Here is a 24,360-nt window from a genome sequence, read left to right as displayed (position 1 = left end):
ATAAAAGGGAGAATATCAGAGAGAATAGTTAACGACTGCTCGGCTTGATAGCTGGGTGACGGGATGATCCGTGCAGCAACCCACCATGGCACACGTTTACCTATGTAATAAACCTGCACATCCTGCACATGTACCCCTGAACTTAAAATCTAAAAAAAAAAATAGCAACAAAAAACCTTTCCCAAAGATTTGATCTTATATCAAATAAACCCCAATTATTTTTGAGGAGTGTGTCTTCCTTCAAAATAAGAGATTATATTCTCAAGCTTTAAAAATAAAACACCCACACTCGTACACACAAACTGTGTCAGAGAAACATTTCCAGACTGTTAGTGGCACTTCTGTAAATTCTGTGAAAAGATTTTGTGTCCTATTATATTCTTGAAAATTATTTTGGTTTTTTAGGATTCAAAAAATGAAACGTTTCAAAAGCAACGACAGTAGCAAAAGCAACAGCAGGTCAGTGACACCTCGAGCTCTGACACAGCAGCAGCAGCTGCCACCTCAACAGCAGCCTCCATGGCCACGAACTTGTGTTATGCGAAACGTAATTTTCCATATAAATTATATTTAATATTTAAAAATAATAGAAACATGATAGGGAATATTAGAATCCAATTTTTCTACTTGAATTTTTCTTTTTCATTATAGAGCCCCATGTTCTGGTTGAGCATGAGAAAAATGGTTTCATATTAACAGCCCCTGATCACAGCATTGAACTTTATGATGAAAAACCATGCAAGGTCCTCCTTCCTGTACTACTTTAGTCCAAATAACCGTCATCACCTGTCTTTGGGCTGGCTGTAATAGCCTCCTATTTGAACCTCTTATTCCCTCAAAGCAGCCAGAGTATCTTTCAAAATCATAAATCAAATCTTACCGCTTTCCAGGTGGGTGTGGTTGTGCACCCCTGTAGTCTCAGCTACTGAGGAGTCTGAGGCAGGAGAATCATTTGAACCTTGGAGTTCTAGTCCAGCCTGGGCAACACAGAGAGACCTCATTTCAAAAAATTGAAACAAATAACAAAAACAGAAACAAAAAATGAAAAAAAAATCATACCACTTTCCATCACATTCCAAATTAAATACAAAGTCCTTACCGTGGCCTCTAATGCTCTTGAACTCTGGCAGGTCTGGTGTCTGGTGAGGGTCCAGTTTCTGCTCCCAAATGGCACCTTTGTGCCACATCCTCACATGGCAGAAGGCTGAAGGGCAAAGAGGGTTCAAACCATGTGTGAAGGCTCTTCTTTAAGAGCTTTAATCCCATCCATGAGGGAGGAGTCCTCATGACAAGATCACCTCCTAAAGGCCCCACCTCTTAATAGGATTGCTTTGGAGATTAAGTTTCAACATGAATCTTGGAGAGGACACTTTCCAATCATAATAAGGAGGAACAATGAATACTTTAGTAACAATTTCTTTGGGCCACAGACACAAATAAACCGATTTGACCACGTTTTTCCAATGAAATGACAACCTTAAATTGATCATTTGTGATGTCAGGTAGACATTTTGGGATATTTATTTCTTGCAATAACCTTTTGATGGAGTTATTATGACTCCCATTTTACAGACGATACAACTGAGACCTAAAGAGGCAAAATGACTTTTCCATAGTCACACAGCTAATAGCGGTAGAGCTGAAAATGAAAATCTCCTGATCCTTGATGTTCTACCATCCTGGGTCCTACTTTAATTGGGAAATGGCAACCTCATTCAGCTCAGTGAATGCTGGGTCACTTGCTAGGTTACAACTTCAGTGATCAGGGCACTTCAGTGGCTCTTCAGAGTTCATTTGTATATAAGTGAAGCTCTCCCTTTTGTAGACTTCTTTCTGTGTAAGTACAAACCAACCAGAGGCATGGCTATTGCTTTCCTGTCACTTAGGAATGAATTAATGACTCCTTTATGTCCCATGCCTCCGGCAATCATCTCAATAGTTTATGCAAGCTTAGCTTATCTACACAATATCAAACAGGCAATCACAGTTCTCCCATGATGCCAGGCAAAACAGAACTTTGTTTCTCCTACATAAAAGAGCTCAAAATCACAGGTTTAAAACCTCGCACCCTCAGTTTCATCTCACTATTATTGTGTTAAACATGCTTAATGAAAAATCTGGGCTGGGTTCTTTTCTGTTTTCCCACAATTAAAGTCACAGGAATGGAAACTCGGTTCCAAATGTTTCCACGTGGAAACGAAGTTGAGAGAAAGCAGTCTCATAAGTATGTGTTAAGTGCCTGTGGAAGCAGAGTCTCATGTTAGACGCAGTGACATTCAGGAACAAATCAACACACATATTCTTGACCTCCCGAGCTATCATTGTTGTTTGAAGAATGGAGCATTTACCATCTAATAAAAAAGTGAAAGCCTAACACACAAAATCAATTTTAAGACAAAGACCAGGACTTCTCAATTTAGAAGAGGAGATACTTGAATTTTTCTCACACATCATCCCTCACCAGGGCTCTTGAGTAGAACATCTCGGACAACGTAGGACATAATTTGAAAACTATGAATCAAATCAGTACAGCACTGATTAAAGAGTAGGCACTGAGTGCCATGCCCATTGGCTGTTGATCCAGGGAAGAAGCTGGGAGCCCTAGTCTTGCAACCCACCTGAGGATAGCCTAGAATGTCATTCATGTACATAGTCTTCAACCTTTTTCTGCAAGGGCTGAGGTCCCTGGTCTTGTTCACAATCATCCTGCTGTCCATTTGGTCTTCTTGGATGGCATATCTGGTGGGCAAACTCCAAAACTGCCAACTGCAAACAAGGAGAGAGAACAATCCCTCTGTCATCTGGCCATCCTCCCCCACAGCTGAGGGGAGTGTCAGCAAACCTGGGGCACCTCCTGCAGTTCACAGACTAGTTATGTTTTCTTGACGGTCACATGCAGCATGTGGAGGATACTACAGAATATGTTGATGATGGTTTTCAACATCTTTTCAGAAGCATAAAATTTCCAACCTTCCATGGTATGTTTAAATTTCACAGGGTCAGAGAGGTGGGCTGCCATCATAGCAGTTTGGAGGCCAGAAACATTTGTATTTGAGGAGATCAAATCTAGAAGCACGATTATGGGAAATGCTAACATTTTTCAAACAAAAGTATTTGAAAGAAAATATGAGAAAACATCCTTAGTGTTTAAGAATTGTTTTTTTTAGTTTACTCTAACACTCTGTTTATTCTTTCATCCTATAAATATGTAGCAAGTATCTGCCTTGTGTTAAGTCCTGTAATGTGCTAAACCTTGGGATCACTTTCAAAGAGCTGGATGAGGTTGCCATGATGTCATACCACCCTGAAGATTTTCCAGGCCATTTAAGGCCTTCACTTACTGTAATTTCTCCCCAATTCCCCTCCACTCCATTTCTGAAAAAATACAAGCCTTTGGGAAATCCACCAGACCTGGGGAGAAGACTAATCACCCTTTTGGAGACTCCCCAGGGGCTCCAGTCATCCTCATTGTTTTAATCTCAGCTTCCTGACCTGGTTTAGAAGCAAATCTGGTGTTGCATGGGGTAGCATTTTATCATCTGCAGGTAGAGATCTGGCTAGTTCCTTGCATATGAGAAAAAGAGAACTGAGAAAGCCAATTTCAAATTGAGTTGACAGAAAGCAGTGTGCAGGAAGAACTATTCTGGCAGTTTTTAAATGACTTCCAAAGTATTTTGCATTTGAGAGAGCAACTAAACTGGTAAAATAAACACTTGGATTGCACGGAATTGACTCAAGTGTAAAATAATGTGGCTAATTTTCTCTTTTGATTTAGGATGATTGATGGAGCTGTGTGGAGGAGTGTGGGCAGAGAGAGCCTCTTCCTCTCCTTTCTCTGCCCTCCCACCAGTTCCACCTTACCAGACCTCTCTGGGCTCCCTTTAGGAATGCTATATAGACAGCTCTCCCTGCAAACTTGGGGGTGAGTTTCCTCCAGTGTTAACTCTGAAAAATTCAGGAGGAGAGCATGAGCATTTTAAGACTTACACATAGGCTTTCTGATCTGTGACTCAGATCTGTGTTTAAAAGAGGACTTACTCACTTTAAAAAGAAGTCCATAACCCTAGAATATTCTGATCATCATAGAAGAAGAATTTGCACTGTTCTCACTGAGTAGACATGGAAAATCATTAGTTTTGCTTCTAGGGAAGAATTTAAACAATTGAGAAAGCTATGGATTTTGCAGTCACAGCAGGGAGAAAGTGGAGGAAAAACATTTAAACAAGCAAAATTATTGATGAGAAATGGGCCCCTGTCTGGTTTCTATAACTTAGTTCTTATGACTCATAGATGTTATAAAAAGCACCCTGCCTGAGTCAGAAATTTATTTTGGAGATATTACAGCTGCTCCGTTACTGTTGAAAGGCACTTGTGAAAAAACTGTATATGACTAAAGACTTATATCAGCATTAGAAATGGTCGAGGCCAAGTGTACCCGTTATACTAGCACTTTGGGAGACCAAGGTGGATCACTTGAGGCCAGGAGTTCAAGACCAGCATGGGCAACATGGCAAAACCTTGTCTCTACAAACAAACACTCCCAAAAATAAAAATTAGCCAGGCATGGTAGCACACACCTGTAGTCTCAGCTGCTCAAGAGTCTAAGGTGAGAAATTCACTTGAGCCTGGGAGGTCAAGGCTGCAGTGAGCCATGATTGTGCCACTGGGCAACAGAGTAAGACCCTGTCAAAAAAAAAAAAAAAAGAAAGGAAGGAAGGAAAGAAGGAAGGAAGGAAGGAAGGAAGGTAGGAAGGGAAGGATGGAAGGAAGGAAGGAAGGAAGGAAGGAAGGAAGGAAGGAAGGAAGGAAGGGAAGAAAGAGAGAAATGGTCCAGAAGAAAGTTGAAAGTACAAAACAGAAGTGTGGGCCCTCTGGCTATTATCAATACTCAGAAAACTGCCTATTCAAGAATTAGGCCAATTCCTGTTATATATCCAAGAGCTTGAACTATAGTCAATGGATGTTCTATATTTGTTTAGAATGATTGGTTGAGTGAGGAATTTTTTAAGAATAAGAAGATTTCTTTATGCTCCCAGTGCTTGACAAGCCCCATTTTTATCTCAGGTCTCTAAACAAATTTTAAACGTAGACACAAACAATGGACAATTCATTATAGTATGCTCCATTATAGTACTTGATACAAAGGTAGATAAATCCTGTTCTAAGGAGCAGACAAACAGACCAGGAAAGTTAAAACATACAGCTCTAGGAATTGTGCTTTACTTAAGCCTCAAATGAGACAAATTAGACTATATTAGTTAAGTTAGGAACAATAATATATTCTCATCACATATGAATCTTCTGTAAGCTGTTTTGAAATAGAAGGTTAATAAAAGCTTAGAGGCCTAAGCATTCAATTCTGTTCTGGTATTTTCAACACTTATTAACTATTTTTACTGGAGCCCTTCATATGGGGTTTTCTTAAGACATTTTGGTGGTAGTAGAGGTGGTGAAATTTAAGGCAAAAAAGAAAAACAAGTTGCTATTTCATTATAGGGGTGGGGACAGAACGAGACTGAAGGGGTAGGGACCAGGGGTGAGGAAATGGGGCAGGCAATGACCACTCGTTGAGAACATTTTGGTTAAAAAAATACCAATAGCACACAAATGGAGTAGCTGGGTAGTGTGACTCAGGGAACTCTGTGTGTTGAAGGTTTGACTTAAAACTGCCCAACAGGAAGAGCATGGGGCTGGGGCAGGGTTGGGGGGTGGGAGGCAGAGGCGTTGTGGGGAAACCCTGAAGGCTGAAGATGTCTGGAAGAGGGTGAGTCCCGAGGAAATGAAGTCATGAGATGCAGGGCACGGGTGGAAGCTTTAATCCTGTGATCAGGAAAAAGGAGCAGCTTGTGGGGAAAGGCTTGGTCTTAGAGGCTGGGAACCCAGCACAGGCCTGCGCTGTGTGCCCAACAGACCACCCAAAACGCACTTGGACTCAACTCAAGTGTCTTCCCTTCTGAAGCTCTGTGCCCTTAGAATCCAGTTTGGACCAGGTACGGCAGCTCACACCTATAATCCTAGCACTTTGGGAGGCAGAGGCAGGTAGATTGCTTGAGCCCTGGAGTTCAAGACCAGCCTGGGCAACATGGCGAAGCCCCATCTCTACAAAAAATACTAAAAATTAGCCAGGTGTGCTGTCATGTAGTCCCAGCTACTCAGGAGGCTGAAGTGGGAGGATCACCTGAGTCTGGGGTGGATGAGGCAGCAGTGAGCCATGATCATGCCACTGCACTTCAGCCTGGGTGACAGAGTGAGACCCTATCTCAAAAAGAAGTCAATTTATGCCACATAGATCTGGTCATAAGCTTTTCTCCTTAAGTACTTTATTGCTGTTGTTTGTTTGTTTGTTTGCTTGAGATGGAATCTCACTCTGTCGCCAGGCTGGAGTGCAGTGGCACAGTATCAGCTCACTGCAGCCTCCACCTCCCGGGTTCAAGCAATCCTCCTGCCTCAGCCTCCCAAGTAACTGGGACTACAGGCGCACGTCACCACGCCCAGCTAATTTTTGTATTTTTAGTAGAGACGGGGTTTCACTGTGTTGGCCAGGATGGTCTCGATCTCCTGACCTCAGGATCCACCTGCCTCGGCCTCCCAGAGTGCTGGGATTATAGTGTGAGCCACCGTGCCCAGCCCATTGTTTTTAAATTATAAAGTCTAAACCTGCCAGCTAGCATATGAAGCCCAGTCCTGTTTCTCACCATTTTCCTCTAACCAATCCCACTCACTATGCTGTGGCCTCCCAGTGGTTTCGGAGTGTGGTCCCTGGACTAGCAACATGAGTATCACCTGAGAACTTGTTTAAAATGCAAAGTTTCAGGCCCCACTTTAGATTTAATGAATCAGACACTCTGGAGGAGGGATCCAGCAATCTGCTTCTTAACAAGGCTTCCAGGGCCTTCAGGTGCAGGCTTAAGTTTGAGAACCACTGGGCAGATTCTGCTGAACTACTGGCTCTTCCCTGCGCTCCACTGTAGGACATCTCCATGCCTTTGCGCATGCTGTTCTCTCTGACCAAAAGTCTTTTCTCCCTTCCACTCCTTTTTTTAAAAGTTAAATCAAGGATTATTCCCTCTATAATTCATTTCCTGTTCAGCTCTTTCTTTCCTGATTATGGTGACTGCCGCTGTCACCTTTGCATCCACAGAAACCAGTGAAAATGTCTATCATTCATATGCCATGCTTTGTTGTCCTCATGGTTTATGTGTCTGCTTCCTCAAAAGACAGCAAGCTCCCCAAGGTAGTGACCATATTTGTCCTGGCACAGTGCTGGAGCTCAGAAAATGTTTGTTGAGTTGACGTGTTACTGAAAAGCAAAGTGCAGAGAGGGGAGGGAAGAAAAGGGAAAATGAAGAGTGTGCAAACGATCAACGACTACCACAATTAGAAAAGCTGGCACTGATTGAGTTCTATCTGTGTGCTAGGTTCTGTGCTAATGCTTCACAGGGACTGTGTCATTTTAATCTTCCCAACAATTCTGTAGGTTTGATTATCCTCAATTAACAAGAGATGGAAATTAAGGCATAGAGAAATTATAGAATGTACCCAAGTTGCCCCTCGGTGTACACAGTAGAGCCAAGATTCACACACACGGTTTTCCTCCAGAGTCTATGCTTTTTCTGTTTTTTGTTTGTTTGTTTGTTTTGTTTTGTTTTGTTTTGTTTCGCTTTTTGAGGCAGGGTCTCACTCTGTAGCCCAGGCTAGAGTGCATCGGCATGATCATGGTTCACTGCAGCCTTAACCTCCTGAGCTCAAGTGATCCTCTTGCCTCAGTTTCCCAAGCAGGTAGGACCACAGGTGCCACCACACCTGGCTAATCTTTAAATTATTTGCAGAGAAGGGGTCTCACTTTGTTGCCCAGGCTGATCTCAAACTCCTGGCCTCAAGTGATCCTCCTGCCTCTGTCTCCCAAAGTGGTGGTGTTATATGAGATAGAAAGAAATTATGTAGGTAGACAGTTAGGGTAAAGTGAGTCCCAGCAGAAAACTTTCCTTCTAACAAAAAGCAGCTCAGAAATAGCTCCCTTTCTAACCTCATGCAGTTCAAAGAAATCACTTCTAACAAAGAACAGCCTGAAAGATCAGGCTGTAAAAACACAGATAAACAACTCAGGCTCAGAAGGAGATGGGGAGTCTCCTAGGTAATCACCAAACATCACGCTTATACAATGGACCCCAATAAAAACAGTGGGCCTTAATAAGCACATTCCTTTCCTTTTAGGCACCCTAAGATAGGGAAGCTAAAAGTGGACTGGGGGCAGACGCCTGCAACTGCAGGAAGATGTCTGGGAACAGACACAGAAATTCTCCCTCCCAGATAAGCAAAACAAAGCAGCACAAAGCAGCACAGACTGAGTCTGCCTACATGATCAAGGAGTGAGGTGAGAGCTGATAGAAAACTCTGCTCTATGTACATAGCACACCTGGTTCCAACTAAATCTTTGGGCCTCAGTAAGATAAGACACCCCCTCCTCACTAGCCCATTTATAAAAACCCTGACATTTTTACTACAACTTGGCAACCCACTCAGGATCCCTCTCTGTGACAGAGAGCTGTTCTTTCCTTTTGCCTATTAAACTCCTGCTCCAATCTCCATCTGTGTGTGTGTCTGCGACTTCAATTTCCTTGGCCATGAGACCAAGAACCTTGCTATTTACCCCAGACAATGAGGCTGCTTCATTTGGGGGGACCGTCCGGGATTTGAAGGTGAAATCATTGGAATGGTGAGTAAAGGAATGGACTCTCTGCTTTCATTTCTGAGGCTTCTCGTCCCCAGTTTTTATAATCCCAGTTTTTATAATAGAACTATAAAAAAAATCGGGCATCTGTCAGCTAATTAACGAGTCACAAGGGCTAGCCGCCAGTCTTAAAGACACAGATGTGAAGCTTGCTGGGGAGGACTTAGTCAATCCTCCAGTGCCCTCAGGGTGCTAGGAATGTTGGCTCTGTCCAAACCAGTTTCCTCTCACGGAGAACTTTGCCATTACATGGGGCTGGAATAGGTCCTGGGGCAACTGAGGATTTCTGGCCAGGGCTACACCCTGGTGTTGTCCAAAGGCTCCTGGACTGACACCAGCCTCCGACTGCCTGACTGGGTGTCGGCCACAAGATTGCCAAGCTTTCCTATTGCAAATCTTATTTTCCTCCTTTCCTTTCCGAGGTCACCATGTCTCCCATCCCCTCTCTGTACGCAATGCTACGGGAGTTTTTACAGCCCAGGGAAATAATTCAGTTAGGCAGGCTTAGCAACCACCTTAGCAACCAGGAATGCAGGTCAAGGGGATTGCCGTTTTTGTGACTTTCTACCGACGGGGATTTCATGATCCAGATCTGAAAGACTATTTAACTCCTAATGATAGCACTTCCTGGGGTTGGGCAGAAGGTTATCTCCCCACCAATGAACATCCCTCTCTCCACGTAGGCCCTTTCTTTTCCCATGTGAAGAACCAGCACTACCCAGCCAGACTGGATAGTCCCTCTATGAGGCGAATTAACTCTCTCCTGCTAGGAGGCATGCTGTAGGAATGGCCTGCCACATGTCAGACTTCCCTCTCCGTCCGTGTGGAGGTCAAGTTACTGCCTGGTATTTCAAAGCTTGCAACGCCACCTAGTGGAATAGGAATCCTCTCCATCGGCAACCTCCTTTGCCCTTTGCCAAAAGCCTCTAGCTTTCCACTTTTTCTCCCTTTTACATCCCTCTAAAAGAGATCAAACCTTATGTCCCTCTGAGAGCGGGAGAACTCTGCTTTCAGCAGTGAGGAAAAAATGTCCTCCAAAACCAAATTTTAGTCTCAATAATCTTTCCATTAGCAGGAAGACTGCCATTTGACACATATTCTCTTGAGACATCTGTTCTGCTTGCAACTAGTATTTCATCTAAATAGAAAGGGGATTTTATGTTTGGAAGTTAACTGGAACGACCATCTAAAAATAAATTCTCTAGTCCGGTCCATAATAGCAGACTATAAAGCTCAGCCCAGTACACTCCCTCCATTAAGGGGCCTTGCTGAAATGCAACTGTTACATAATCTCTTCCCATACTCATCCATCAAGGAGCCACACAGATCACACAATCTGAGAGGTCAAAGGGCAATTATCAGGCAGAGGACTAAGGTCACATAGGTAAGCGTGACTATCCCCATTACTTAGCTCCTCTGGGACCATGGTTTGAGGGTCATGCCTGCAACCATGGGGAGGCACCCACTGTGCTGGGACCCAGGGATCGAGGAGAGAGAACAGTCAGGGGGACACTCCCACTGTCGTCCCCTCCACCCTGGGTCACACCAAAAAGAACAAGGAGACTGAGGGATGCTTCTCCTCTTGTCTCTTTTCCAGGATGGGTAACAAGCCATTTTGGCTTGCACTCTGCTGGAGTACATTTTGAATTCCTTTGACACCCAAACTCTGAAGAAAAAGCGGCTCATTTTCTGTTGCACAAGGGTGTGGCCTTCTTACCCCCTCAGCAGTGAACAGACCTGGCCAGCTAAAGGGAACCTTAACTTTAATCTTATCCAGCAATTAGATCTCTTCTGTAGATGGAAGGGCAAATGGTCCAAGATTCTCTATGTGCAGGTTTCCTTTGTCCTGCGAGACAACCCAGACCTTTGCAAGCATTGCACAACCGACTCAGCCCTTTTAGCAATCGTATCAGACAGGTCTGTGGAGAGTAGTTCCCCTAAGTCAGAAGAGCAAGTTTTGGAGGAGCCATTAGAGGCCACTTCTAAGTGCCCCAGTCCTTCCAGTCCCCTTTATCCAGGGCCCCCTCTAACTGCACCATCAGCTCCTCCAGCTCCACCATCTCCAAAGCTCCCCACTGCCCCGGCTTCACTCCTACCCCTACAAGAAATGCCATATGGAAGGGGCACCATTAAGGTACTTATTCCCTTCTCATTGCAGAACCTTAGGCAGATAAATGGGCTGATTTCTTGATAACCTTAATAGATACATAGAGGCCTTCCAAAATTTAACTGAAGTGTTTGACCTCACATGGAGGGATGTTGTGCTGTTTCTCAGCCAAACCCTCACTGCAGCTGAAAAGCAGACAGCTCTGCAAGCAGCAGAAAAGTTCGGAGATGAACATGTTCCCTATAGTAGACCAAAAAGGAGAAGGGGAGATAAGGAAGGTGAGGAAATAACAGAAAAACCATTCTCAATAGGGAGAGAGGCTATACCTCTTGACAATCCTGACTGGAATCCCTGTGACCCCATAGATGAATGGAAAAGGAAATACTTTTTAATGTGCATATCAGAGGGCCTAAGAAGGACTAGGACCAAACCTTTTAATTACTCTAATCTGTCCTTATTGAATCAGAAACCAGATAAAAATCTCCCTACCTTTTTGGAAAGGCTGAGAGAAGCTTTAATAAAACACACCTCCCTGTCTTCCAATTCAACAAAAAACAGGTTCATTACTCAGGTAGCCCCTGACATCAAAAGGAAGTTGCTGAAACAGACCATATCTAAAAATCTTTCTAGTTTTTCTCACTCTCAAGTTGAAACTTTGCAGTATGTAAATGCCATTCTCCTCTGTGCCCCAATCAAGGAAGTCTCAGGAAGGCACTAAGACTCTCCTCAATTTCTTAGCTAAAAGGGAGTATAGAATCTCAAAATCTAAAGCTCAGCTCTGTCAAACTTCAGCAAAGTACCTAGGCCTAATCTTATCAGAAGTGTGGGGCATCGGTCAGAGTGGTGAAAAAACTACAGGGAAAGGACACAAAACTTCTGAAAGGTCAGAAGTTTCTGCAGAGCCCCAGGGGAGAATGGCTGAAGGCAGCTGTTCTATAACCCTGAGGCAGAGGGCAAGGAGTAGGTACAAGCGAGTGTGGGGGAATTTATCTTAAACTGGTTTGTTTACTTACATTGACCAGGAACTGACCGTGGATCATCCCCATGTAACATTCCCTGAAAGGGGAACAATAAATATTAATTACCTGCAGGTTGTGTTGGCTCCAGGTTTTTGGCATTGTGCCTGCACTGAATAAAAGCAAGCAGCTCCAGCTTCTCGGGGCTGCTGTCTGGCCACTGGAGCCAGGCAGTCACCTAGCTGCTGCTACACTGCATACCTGTGTCTGAGTACTCATTTCATCCATCGGCCAGGGTCTGTGGGACAGACACGGCACAGAAGGAACCAGAGTACCAGATGAGGAAAGGATTAACCCCGTTTCCTTTAACAGTTAAGAAAATTATTGGGCATTACTGAATTTTGCAAAATGTGGGCACCAGGGTATGGTGAAATAGCTCATCCTTTGTACCAACTCATAAAAGAAACTCAAGCAGCTCCCTAACTTGGGAACCTAAAACACAAAAGCCTTAAACCAGCTAAAGCAAGCCTTGCTTAAAGCACCAGTTGTCAGCCTTCCCATAGGGAAGGCATTTAATCTTTACGTATATTAGAAAGGAAGAAAATAGCCCTAGGAGTTTTGACTAAGACTGGAGGTCCAGCTCTACAGCCAATGGGTTAACAATGGGGAAAAACTTAACTGTTTAACTCCACACAATATAACAAAACTACTGTCCTCTAAGGAAAGTCTCTGGCTAACAGACAATTGCCTCCTCAAATATCAAGCTTTGATGCTAAAGGGATCTGCAGCCCAGTTGAAAACCTGTCCCTTCCTGAGCCCAGCTACTTTCTCCCAGAGAAAACTAGAGAACCTAAACATGATTGTGAACAAGTAGTGGTGCAAACTGGGGGAAAAATGGTAAGAATCACTGTTTATCTTCACTGTAAAGTTTTATTTGTGGAAAAGGATTTTCCTAAAGAGCACTCAGCTTAATTCAAAGTGGATATCAAACCTATGGGTATATTTAAAAGGCCTTTATGTTTTTCCCTTTATAGATCTTGTTTTCCTGGAAAAGGTCTTTTTTTTCTCAGTCAACTGAATTCCTTTTTTCACTGTGTCTTACCACTCTTGGTGCATGCATGAAAGACCCTAGAATGACTTCTGGTGGCCTGGGACTCCTTGGGAAAACAGAAAAGGTGCCACAAATCCCATTTTGGGAAAAATCTGTTTTCCTCATGGAACCCCTGGAATTAAAGGTGAATAAGTAGTTCTCAAAATCTATCTTTGTATTCCAGCTTTGCTTGTTTATTAGGCCCTGGAAACTGTATTCTTAGCTCTGTTCTTACAGGGTCTCATCAGGAGGCCAATAATACAATTGAGAAATTAGCAAATGAAAAATTTTATAACCACTGGATATTTTTCTGTTTGTCTGTGTGGTTATATATGTGTTATGTGTGTAATGTCTGTTTGAAAAGAGCTCTAATTAATTGGCCTAAGAAAAATAAGCACTTAAATAAAATATTTTTAAAGAAAAAGTAAAAGCTGTGGTACCTTTCAGTTCATACAACTTTAATCTTCAAAAATAAAAACAGTCTTAGAAACTATTGGTAAAATACAAATATCTTCAGGGTGTAAAAATGTGATCTAAATTATGCAGGTCAGATACTACATTTGATAAATGTTTTAAGGTTGTAACTGCTTTTTTAGCCTTTAAAAATTGTCAACTTGCCTGCTTCACAATTGGTAAGGCCTGGGAACATACCTAAGTAACCATGCCCCTAACGATGCTGAAAGCAGTCAAATTTTATCTGCATCTAGCACATAATTAAAACAATCTACCAGGTTTTACATCAAAGTTAAAAATTGCTAAGTGTTACCATTATGACATGTAATGAGACTACTGAACATGGATTTGCATGCAAGGTGTATAAAAAAAATAATAAAAGCTGTTTTTAATTAAAGATAAGAAGGCATGGAAATGTACATTTTGCCTAGAAATAAAGGATTGTCTTAAATAAAATAAAGCAGAAGGTTTAAGCAAATTGTAAAAAGATTGTAAAAACTAATCTTGCAAAGGAAACTATGTGTATGAACATATTAATTAATTTCAAAGGGGTATTATATAGTTTTATAAATTAAGGATTAAAATACAAGCACAAGGTTTTCTTAAAATGCTTATCTACTCTTTAGCAAAATTTGTAGAGGGTCATAAAAGGTTTGTGTAAATCTCACCTCATGGTCAAACTGGTTAAGATTGAATAGGATTGTCTATAAAGTTTCATTAAAAATCAGGGTTAACATTAATAGCAAACAAATGCAAGGGTGAAATTTAACATTCTCTCTTGAATAGGATTTTCATGTAATAGAAAGGGCTGATGAATGGTTTTTGCTTTTTCAAATTTTTGACTCATAATTTTGGCAAAACAAAAAACTTACGGTAATCTAATATCAAGTGTTTTAAATTTTGGATATATTTAACAGGCTTCCCAAAATCAAACTTTAGTTTCAAGGTTGTCTTTCCTAGCCCCTAGCTTTTGGTTCCGCACAGGGCTCCTGGACATCCAGAAGAGAGGTAAATAGGACTATTTAACTTGTTTAGGTACACGGAATTGCCAAAATGATGTCTAATACTCTTCAGGTTATATTTTAGGGAATAATATTAACATATGTTCCAAAACTGTATGGAATGTCTAAGGTTCTAGTGTCTGAATAATACATGCTATTAATCACAATTAAGGTTGTTATGTTAGGTTATTGTAAGCCACAGAAATAACCAAATTTGTCAATCATGTTCTTGACTGTAACCACCCTGGACATTTTGTCATTTACAAACAATTGTTGTCTTGTTTGAATCTTTTTCTTAAAAAAAAAAAATAGTTTTTAGTGGCAGGGCGCAGTGGCTCACGCTTGTAATCCCCGCACTTTGGGAGGCTGAGGCGGGCGGATCACGAGGTCAGGAGATCAAGACCATGGTGAAACCCCGTCTCTACTAAAAATACAAAAAATTAGCCGGGCATGGTGGTGGGTGCCTGTAGTCCCAGCTACTCGGAGAGGCTCAGGCAGGAGAATGGCATGAACCCGGGAGGCGGAGCTTGCAGTGAGCCGAGATTGCACCACTGCACTGCAGCCTGGGTGACAGAGCAAGACTCCGTCTCAAAAAAAAAAAAAAAAATTTCTAATCAGCTGTGGAACTTAAATAGGTGCTCTTAAATGCAGGTTTTTGGTTAAAAAAATGTATAGGACTCATACAAAGCTGAAATGTTTATGAATAACAAGCAGACCAAGAGTTAATGGAATGGACTGAACTAATAGGAAACTAAAGCAATATTCTTGATTTATGCTTGTAACACTGGTGATCCTTATTTTGTTTTTCAGAGTCAAGGAAACTTTCTTAAACGCCTTTAAGAACTCAGTAAGCTATACTCCTGTAAACAAGGTTTGGAGCATGTTTGTTTCTCTCTGCCTAGTTCCCCTAGAATTTGGAAACTAGTTATACGTATTCTTGAATTACAACTATACAGTTATTTGCATCAGTGCAACAAGAATCCATTTTCTTTTGCAACAAAACACAATTGGAAAAACTGGTTGTTTTTCCAAGGCTTTGACTGCAAGGCTTTGACTTGCAGAGCCAATGAAAGCCCTTTGGGAAAACTGGCTGCATACCTTGTCTACACAGTCTCTGTACAGTGTTCCTGACCTGTGGTGAGTAAAGAATGTCACTTTCTAACAGGCCTGGAAACCCCATGCTCCTGGAACCTCAAGAAGAAAGAAGTTTATCCAGCTCACAGGTATTTGAGGGTACAAACTCATGGCTATGCTTGGCTTCAAAAAGTCCTATCCAAGATTCCTTGTGGAACAGAGTTCTATCAAAGCCAATCAAATACATAGAGGTAATTATTCTTGCTGCACTTTTTGCAGATGATCAGGCCAAGTATAGGACTAAAGTTTATTTTGCAACCAGCTCAGTCCTATCATAAGTTGTTTTTCATAAAAATGAGAACTGGAGAGAGAGAAATTATGTTCCAAACTTATTGTACATCTGTGATATAGTTTGGCTCTATGTCCCCACCCAAATCTCATCTTGAATTATACTCCCAGAATTGTGGGAAGGACCCAGTGGGAGATAATTGAATCATGGGAGCAGTTTCACCCATACTGTTCTCATGGTAGTAGACAAGTCTCATGAGATCTGATGGTTTGATAAAGGGAAACCTGTTTTCCTTGGCTCTCATTTCTCTCTTGCCACCACCATGTAAGACGTGCCTTTTGCCTTCCACCATGATTGTGAGGCCTTCCTAGCCACATGGAACTGTAAGTCCATTAAACCTTCTTCTTTTGTAAATTGCCCAGTCTTGGGTATGTCTTTATCAGCAGCATGAAAATGGACTAATACAATCTGTCATTGACTTCTAGTCTCATTAGTTGTTTTTAAGTTCTTGCCAACATTTTAAACTAATCATACTTATTCCTGTAAACCAATCATCAATCTCCAGCTGTGGCTCAAAGGAGACAGAAAGGAATGGGTAATGTAAAACTCTGGAACAATGTTCTAGTTCTGGGCACTTATCCTACAAATCCTGCCAGGTAACCTATAACCCTGAGGTTTCCTTTTTTGGCGGGGAAAGTAAGACCAAGGAAGCTAAACAAAGCCAAGCCCCATATACCCACTTACAACAGCACAACCCATCTAAATGGCTCACAGGTATCAAACAAACTCCGTTGTCATGGTTATGGCCTATAGTGCCTCACTAATAATGGTAGTCATATATATTTGGACTCTATATTCTAAACCTCCTTGTAAAGTTTCTCTTCTCACCTAGAAACCATCAAGCTTCAGACGGTGCTGCAAACAGAGCCAAAAATGAAACCACCCTTCTACCAGGGACCCTTAGATTGACCCCAGGAGAAGCCCTAGCTGCTGTTCCCATACCACGCCCTCTCCAGCCGGAAGTAGCCAGAAGAAGTTGTTGCCCAATTCCCCCTAACAGCAGTTAGGGATTCCATTCCTGAGGGAGAAACATGTTATACAAGACAGACAGAATTTATCTAGGTAGACAGTTAGGGTAAAGTGAGTCCCAGCAGAAACTTTTCTTCTAACAAAGAGCAGCTCAGAAATAGCTCCCTTTCTAACCTCATGCCATTCAAAGAAATCACTTCTCTTCTGACAAAGAACAGCCTGAAAGATCAGGCTGTAAAAACAGATAAACAACTCGGGCACAGAAAGAGAGGGGGAGTCCCCTGGGTAATCACCAAGCTTCACACTCCTACAATGGACCCCAGTAAAACCCATGGGCCTTAATAAGCACATTCCTTTCCCTTTAGGCACACTAAGATAGGGAAACTAAAAGCGGATTGTGGGGAGATGCCTGCAGCTGCAGGAAGATGTCTGGGAACAGACATAGAAACTCTCCCTCCCAGATAAGCAAAACAAAGCAGCACAAAGCAGCAAGGACTGAGTCTGCCTCTGTGATCAAGGAATGAGGTAAGAACTGATAGAAAACTCTGCTCTATGCACATAGCACACCTGGTCCCAAGCAAGTCTTCGGGCCTTAGGAAGACAAGACACCCCCCCTCTTTTTTTTTTTTTTTTTAAGACAGAGTCTTGCTCTGTTGCCAGGCTGGAGTGCAGTGGCATGATCTCGGCTCACTGCAACTTCTGCCTCCCAGGTTCAAGCAATTCTCCTGCCTCAGCCTTCCAAGTAGCTGGGACTACAGGCATGCGCCACCACATCCAGCTAATTTTTGTATTTTTAGTAGAGACAGTGTTTCATCATATTGGCCAGGATGGTCTCGATCTCTTGACCTCGTGATCAGCCTGCCTCAGCCTCCCAAAGTGCTAAGATTACAGGTGTGAGCCACTGTGCCTGGCCAACCCTGACATTTTTACTAAAACTTAGCAACCTGCTCTGGACCGCTGTCTGTGATAGAGAGCTGTTCTTTCCTTTTGCCTATTAAACTCCTGCTCCAATCTCACTCTGTGTGTGTCTGTGACCTCAATTTCCTTGACCGTGAGACCAAGAACCTTGGTATTTACCCCAGACAACGAGGCTCCTTCAGTGAGATTAGAGGCATGAGCTACCACGTGGCCAGAGTCTACATACTGTTAACCCTCTGGTCTAAGAAAGGAGGCAGCTTTGGAGCCATTATCAATATTCACGAGTTCTACAAACATTGCCTCAGCAACTCCACCTTGCCAGACTGAGAATACGAATAGAAATGCAGAAAGGGTCAGATGCAATGACAGCTGCTTATATTCCTGTTCTCAAGGAGGGCACATTTTATCAGGAAAGAGAGATCTGTAATCAATAAATATGATTCCTCTAAGAATGTTAACCAAAGATTGTTCAAAGTGCTACTCAGAGCCAGCAGCAACCAGGATGGATTTGCTTTGCTAGGGATGATGTTGGATTTGGATATTGAAAGAGTAGCATAAGCTCACAAAGCAGAGAAAGGAGGGAGGGAGGAAGATAAGATTCAGGGCAGAAGGAAATGCAGAAATGACTTAAAGGAAGCCTTACCATCTTGGCAAGTCTGGCAAAGAATGACTTGTCTCATGAGGCTGGATTGAGGGATGTTTGCCAGACACTCTGGATCGAGTCACTCAACATCTGTTCCCAGTGTTTTGCCTGTTCTACAGATCTAGAAATAAAGCCACATTTCCAGAATTCCTTGAAGCTATGGTTCTGGATGTGATTCTGCCAAACAGATATGCTTTGCAAGGCCTACCAGTCTGTGGTATGCAGGGGCAGAATAGTTATTTAAATTATCACTTGCAGGCCAGGCATGGTGGTTCATGCCTGTAATCCCAGCACTACGGGAGGCCGAGGAGGCTGGATCACCTGAGGTCAGGAATTTGAGACCAGCCTGGCCAACATGCGGAAACCCCGTCTCTACTAAAAATACAAAAATTAGCCAGGAGTGGTGGCAGGTGCCTGTAATCCCAGCTACTCAGGAAGCTGAGGCAGGAGAATCTCTGGAACCCAGGAGCCAGAAGTTGCAATGAGCCAAGATCACACCATTGCACTCCAGCCTGGGCAAGAAGAGTGAAACTCCATCTCAAAATAAATAAATTATCACTTGTAGGCAACTGGGAGAAAAAGTATCCATGGAAATCAAAACGTTGGAAGGCCAAGTGGCTATGGTAATAAATCTTCATGGCAAGAGTGAAGAATTCAAAGATTGTGGGGTTGGCTAGCTTCTTGAATTCTTATGAACATAAAGAAAGAAAAACATAAGCATGGAGTGACCTGTAGCATCCCAGATCTGGTACCAAATTCTGTGTCAATTAAGATTAGGCACAGCAGCAAGGGACAGATACTCAGAATAACAGTGGCTTGACCAAGTTAGAGGTCTATTTCTGTTATGGAAACACCAGGGGTTCAGTCTAGGTCCTGCTGCACAGAAAGCCAATCACTGAGATGATAAGTATTGCCAAGGAAGAAGGCTTTAATCAGGTGCTGCAGCCAAGTTATGAGAGCTCAGTCTCAAATCCATCTCCCTGACTGACTAAATCTAGGGGCTTACATAGCAAGGAAGATATTTAACAATGTTTAAGAAAACAAGACCTAGGGAGGGGCAAGGAGACATCTGATGTCAGTTCTCTGATACTTTTTTGAGAGGCCTGAAGGTCCTTTCCTGAGGAGGGAACTCAGATAAAACAAATGCAAATTTCAAGCTAGGGGCCATTTCTATGTTTATCCCAAAACAACTGTTTATGGAACTATTGGGCCCGTTTCATTTCTCACAGAAAGTTCCAGAGGTAGGTAGTCAGGCTGTGGCAGTTCTGCTCCATAGTACCTTCCAGCTTGCTGCTTCTCCTTCCTTTGGGTGTGATCCTCATGTTCATAGTCCAAGATGGTAGCCATCATGTCCGTATTCCAGGCTATAGGATGGAGAAGGGAGCAAACAAAAAGGGAGGGCAAAGGACATGTGTTTGCTCCCTCCTGAAAAAGTTCTTGGAAACTCTCACATGATACTTCTGTTTACATTCCACTGTACAGAACTTTGTCACCTGGCCACATCTAACTGCAAAAGAGAGTAGGATATGTAATCAACAATCATTATTTTAATCAGGAAGATGAAGAGAATGTAAAATTGGGAGGCAATCATAGGATGCATGGTAGAGAGTATCAGAGGAGGTAGCTGGGATGATGGGCACCAGATGGGAAAGGACTTGATATGACAAGCCAAGGTGTTTGGACTTTATCCTACTGGCAATTAAGAATCATCAGATAGGTTTAAACAGCAGAGAGATACAACTGAGCTGTTTTACTGCCATCTCTCTGACAGCTACATGAACGGGTTCTGGTGGAGTAATACCAGCCCCAGAGACCTGTTAGAAAGCAGTTACCCCAAAATGACAGTTTCTTCAATAAATGGTGCTGGGGAAGCTGGATATCCACATGCAGAAGAATGAAACTAGACCCCTGTTTCTCACCATATAAAAAAATCAACTCAAAATGGATTGAAGATGTAAATGGAAGATCTAAAACTATAAAACTACTAGAGTAAAACATAGGGGAAATGCTTCATGACATTGGTCTGGGCAAGAATTTTTTGGATAGAACCTCTAAAGCACAGGCAACAAAAGCAAAAATAGACAAATGGGATTACATTAAACTGTAAAGAGGCAACCTACAAAATTGGAAAAAAATGTCTGCAAACTATGCACTGGTGTAATGGGTTAATATTCAGAATATGTAAGAAATTCAATCCCAGCACTTTGGGAGGCCAAGGTGGGTGGATCACCTGAAGTTAGGAGATCGAGACCAGCCTGGCCAACGTGGTGAAACCCCGTCTCTACTAAAAATGCAAAAATTAGCTGGGTGTGGTGGTGGGCACCTGTAATCCCAGCTACTCGGGAGGCTGAGGTAGAAGAATTGCTTGAACCCAGGAGACGGAGGTTGCAGTGAGCCAAGATCACACCACTGCACTCCAGCCTGGGTGACAAGAGCGAGACTCCATCTCAAAAAAAAAAAAAAGAACAGAATATGTAAGAAATTCAAACAACTCAACAGCAAAAAAAAAAAAAAAAAAAAAAAGCCCATATAATCCAATCGAAAATGGGAATAAGACCTGAATAGACATTTCTCAAAAGAAGACGTATATATATATATGAAAAAATGCTCAACATCAGTAATCATTAGGGAAATGCAAATGAAAACCACAATGAGATACCACTGCACCCCAGTTAGAATGGCAAAAAAAAAAAAAGACAAAAAATAACAATTACTGTTGAGGATGTGAAGAAAGGGGAACTCATATGCTGTTGGTGGGAATGTAAATTAGCATAGCCACTATGGAAAACAATATGGAAGTTCCTTAAAAAATTAAAAATAGGACTGCCATATGGTTCATCAATTCCACTACTGGATATATATCCAAAGGAATTGAAATCAATAAGTCAAAAGAGATATGGGTACTCCCATGTTCACTGCAGCACTATAGTAAGGGCTTAGCACAATAGCCAAGAGATGAAATCAAGCTAAGTATCCATCAGTGCATGAATGGATAAAGAACATGTGAGATATCTATATATCTATATATCTATATCCATATATATGCAATACTATTCAGTCATAAAAAGGGACAAAATCCTGTCATTTGCAACAGCGTGGATGAACCTGGAGGACATCATGTTAAGTGAAATAAGCCAAGCACAGAAAGACAAATGATCTCACTCACATGTGGAATCTATAAAAGCTGATCTCATAGAAGCAGAGGGTAGAACAATGGTGACCGAAGGCTCCAGAGGGGATGTTACAGTTAGATGGGAAAACTAACTTCTGGTGTTCTATACATAGAAGGGTGACTATAGCTAATAACAATCATAATTGCCTTGTACATTGCAAGATACCTAGGAAAGACCTTGAAAGTTATCACAAGAAAATGATAAAGGTTTGAGGTGATGGACAACTATTCTGATTTGATCATTACATAATATACACATGTATTGAAACATTACACTGTGCCCACAGACATGTAAACTTATTATCAATTATAAGTAAAAATTTTTAATGGAAACAAAAAAGCAGTTGCCCTAGTCCAGGTGAGAAGTGAGGAGAGCCTGAAATAGGGCAGTGACAATGGGATGGAAGCAAGAGAATGGAAGGGTGAGATATGCTAGGGTAGGAGGGGACAGACTTTGGTGACCATTAGACAATGGAGGTGAAAGAAGAGTGTGGCGTTTAGGCTGACACCAGCATTTTTGACTTGAGCAGTTTGGTAAATGACACTGCTACTAACCAAAATAAAGGAATCAGAGAGTAAAGAAGGCTGCCAATAGCAAGCAGAATGTGATTAGTTTGATTTGGAATATGTTGAGTTTAAAGGGCTTGTTGTGTGGAAGATGTTTGGTGAGCAGAAAAATACATGTGTCTGGAGCACTGAAGAGAAGTCAGGGCTGGAGGTACCAATTTAGGAGGTGTGTGGCTCTAAGTGACAGCTGCAGCCACAAGTCTGAGATGGCCTGACCTAGAAAAGAATGAGGGAACAGAGTCACGGATGAAGCCTACGGAAGAACTAATGTTGTGTGAATCTTCTGCGAGTCCTTTCTGATGGAAGGTTCTTTGAGAAGCGCAGTTCAAGAAATCTGAGGCTGCAAATGCATGCCATTCCCCCAGACATCCAGGACCTGGATCAAAGATTTCCATTTCAAGACAAGATAAAACCGCTAAAAGGTTTTTCTTTCCCTGGTTGAAATACTTTAACACCAACTAATTTCAAGTTTGGAAAGAAGGTCATATGTAAGATTGAAGTTGTTATTTCTAATCTGTAATACAGTAGAGCCTGTGCCCAGAAAACCTCCTGCCTGTCTCATCATCCAGGGAACTTCCTTGTATTTATTCTACCAGGCCTGCGGGCGGGACAATGTCAGCAGGTTGAGATATGAGCTATGCATTGCAGGCATTGACAGATCAGGAGAGCTCTCCTACAAACCGCATGCCCTTCTTAATTGCTTTTAAGGCATGGGAAAATGAATGTTGTCCTAGTATCTGATTCAGTTTTGAAAAGGTTAAAAAAATTGTTTGTATATAGTACTCCTTTCATTTCAATTGATTCTTATTGTGCTTCCCCTCAACTCATTTAAGTTGTGGCTAGTACAACCCACCTTCAAAGCATTGCTTTCTTGAAATTCAATGATTATAATTTGGAAGAGACTTTAGGCCAAAGAGTATGATATCAAAATTCTCAGTTCTTTGGGTGGTCACTAGCAGAGTGCCTTCAACAGACAAAAATCCAAGTAAAAAGACCTTCAGTTATAATACCTAGAAAGTACTGTAAAATTCAACAGAAAAAAAAAATCTCATCTAAAATTAAATGGTAGTATACATGTCTAAATTAGAAAGTGTGGTTGCAGGATTAGTATAAGATCCTAGAATTAGTAGGAATTCAGCCAAATATCTAACATTTCTCACCTCAGTGTTCTTGATACTGTTCACTGATACTCAGCATCATGGCCCTAAAATGTTAGACTGGTTCCCATCAAATAAAGATACAATTATCATCACTGGGCTGTAGTGACTAAGCCAGGCAAATAGGCAAAATGCAAGTCGGTAACATTTTCATTTTGGAAAAATGAAAAATTAAGGAAAATATGGCAAAATATTCTATAAGGTGATTTTCTTTTTTAAGAGGCAGTCCTTTTTTCTGAGATCATGTCCATTTCTTGTGGTCTACATGTCTTTCTTTTGTAAAAAGAGTAGTGCCAGTAGATGGCAGGTTCCTAACAATTTCATTTGACAAACCAAAAGCTGGCATACCATTGCCGATTCCTACAGTTGTTTTGGAATTTTACTTGTTGGTGAAATGTTAAAGTCTGAGAAAGTCCCTGGTGTAATGGCTCCCTGCTGCTGATCATACTGGCCCGATGAAGTAGATACTCTCCAGGAAGTTACTAGAAATGGCTGATCTGCAGGGAATGAAAGGCTTACACAGGGCTCTTGTTTGTTTGCTCCCTCTGTTACCAAAATGTTAAGCATTTTAATTTACCTTTAAAATTGTGATTTAAAAATACATGTATTTAAAATAAGTCACTTACATGTACAAAGTCAAACCAGAACACTCCTGCCCAGCAGCACACCCAGGGGAGTCTCTCAGGCTTTGCACACACGCTTCTCACAAATGCCCCAGTGTAGGCTTTGGTTTAGGGTTCCATGTGCTAAGAATACAGCATCAAAGGCTTTTCTGCTGGGAAGGAAAGGAAGAGACTTGTAATATCTATATAGCTCCCAAAGACAAAAAGACTCTAGGTTGATTAGAACAAGCTTCAAACCAGAACTTGGGTTTTCTGCCTTCAAAAATCAAAGAAAATTTTCAAAATTGCTTTTGTAGACTCAAAAAGAAACAACGTGGCCGGGCACAGTGGCTCATGCCTGTAATTCCAGCACTTCGGGAGGCCAAGGCGGGCAGATCACTTGAGGTCAGGAGTTTGAGACCAGCCTGGCTAACATGGCGAAACCCCGTCTCTACTAAAAATACAAACATTAGCTGGGCGTTGTGGTGGGCGCCCGTAGTCCCAGCTACTCCGGAGGCTGAGGCAGGAGAATCACTTGAACCCGGGAGGCGGAGTTCGCACCTGCCAAGAT

At 42.1% G+C, this 24,360-nt stretch overlaps 1 long non-coding RNA gene across 2 annotated transcripts; it reads right to left on the bottom strand.

The window, feature by feature from the left end:
- Nucleotides 1-1,104: 1,104 nt before the first annotated feature.
- LOC115837665 lies at nt 1,105-24,136 on the bottom strand. 2 transcript variants are annotated; one of them, XR_004032728.1, is made up of 4 exons: nt 23,814-24,136; nt 19,571-19,798; nt 2,619-2,766; nt 1,105-1,204 (listed from the first exon to the last, which is right to left on the bottom strand). It is a non-coding gene; the product is annotated as an uncharacterized LOC115837665 (long non-coding RNA). The 2 variants fall into 2 exon arrangements; XR_004032727.1 differs by lacking the exons at nt 1,105-1,204; nt 2,619-2,766 and having other exon boundaries at nt 19,219-19,798; nt 23,814-23,959; nt 24,048-24,136.
- Between the last annotated feature and the right edge of the window lie 224 nt (nt 24,137-24,360).

The sequence above is a fragment of the Nomascus leucogenys genome, chromosome 12, assembly GCF_006542625.1.
Source record: "Nomascus leucogenys isolate Asia chromosome 12, Asia_NLE_v1, whole genome shotgun sequence".
In the NCBI taxonomy this organism is placed as follows: domain Eukaryota; kingdom Metazoa; phylum Chordata; class Mammalia; order Primates; family Hylobatidae; genus Nomascus; species Nomascus leucogenys.
The sequence above is the reverse complement of the archived record's forward strand: the minus strand, read 5'-3'. Positions and strand labels throughout refer to the sequence as shown.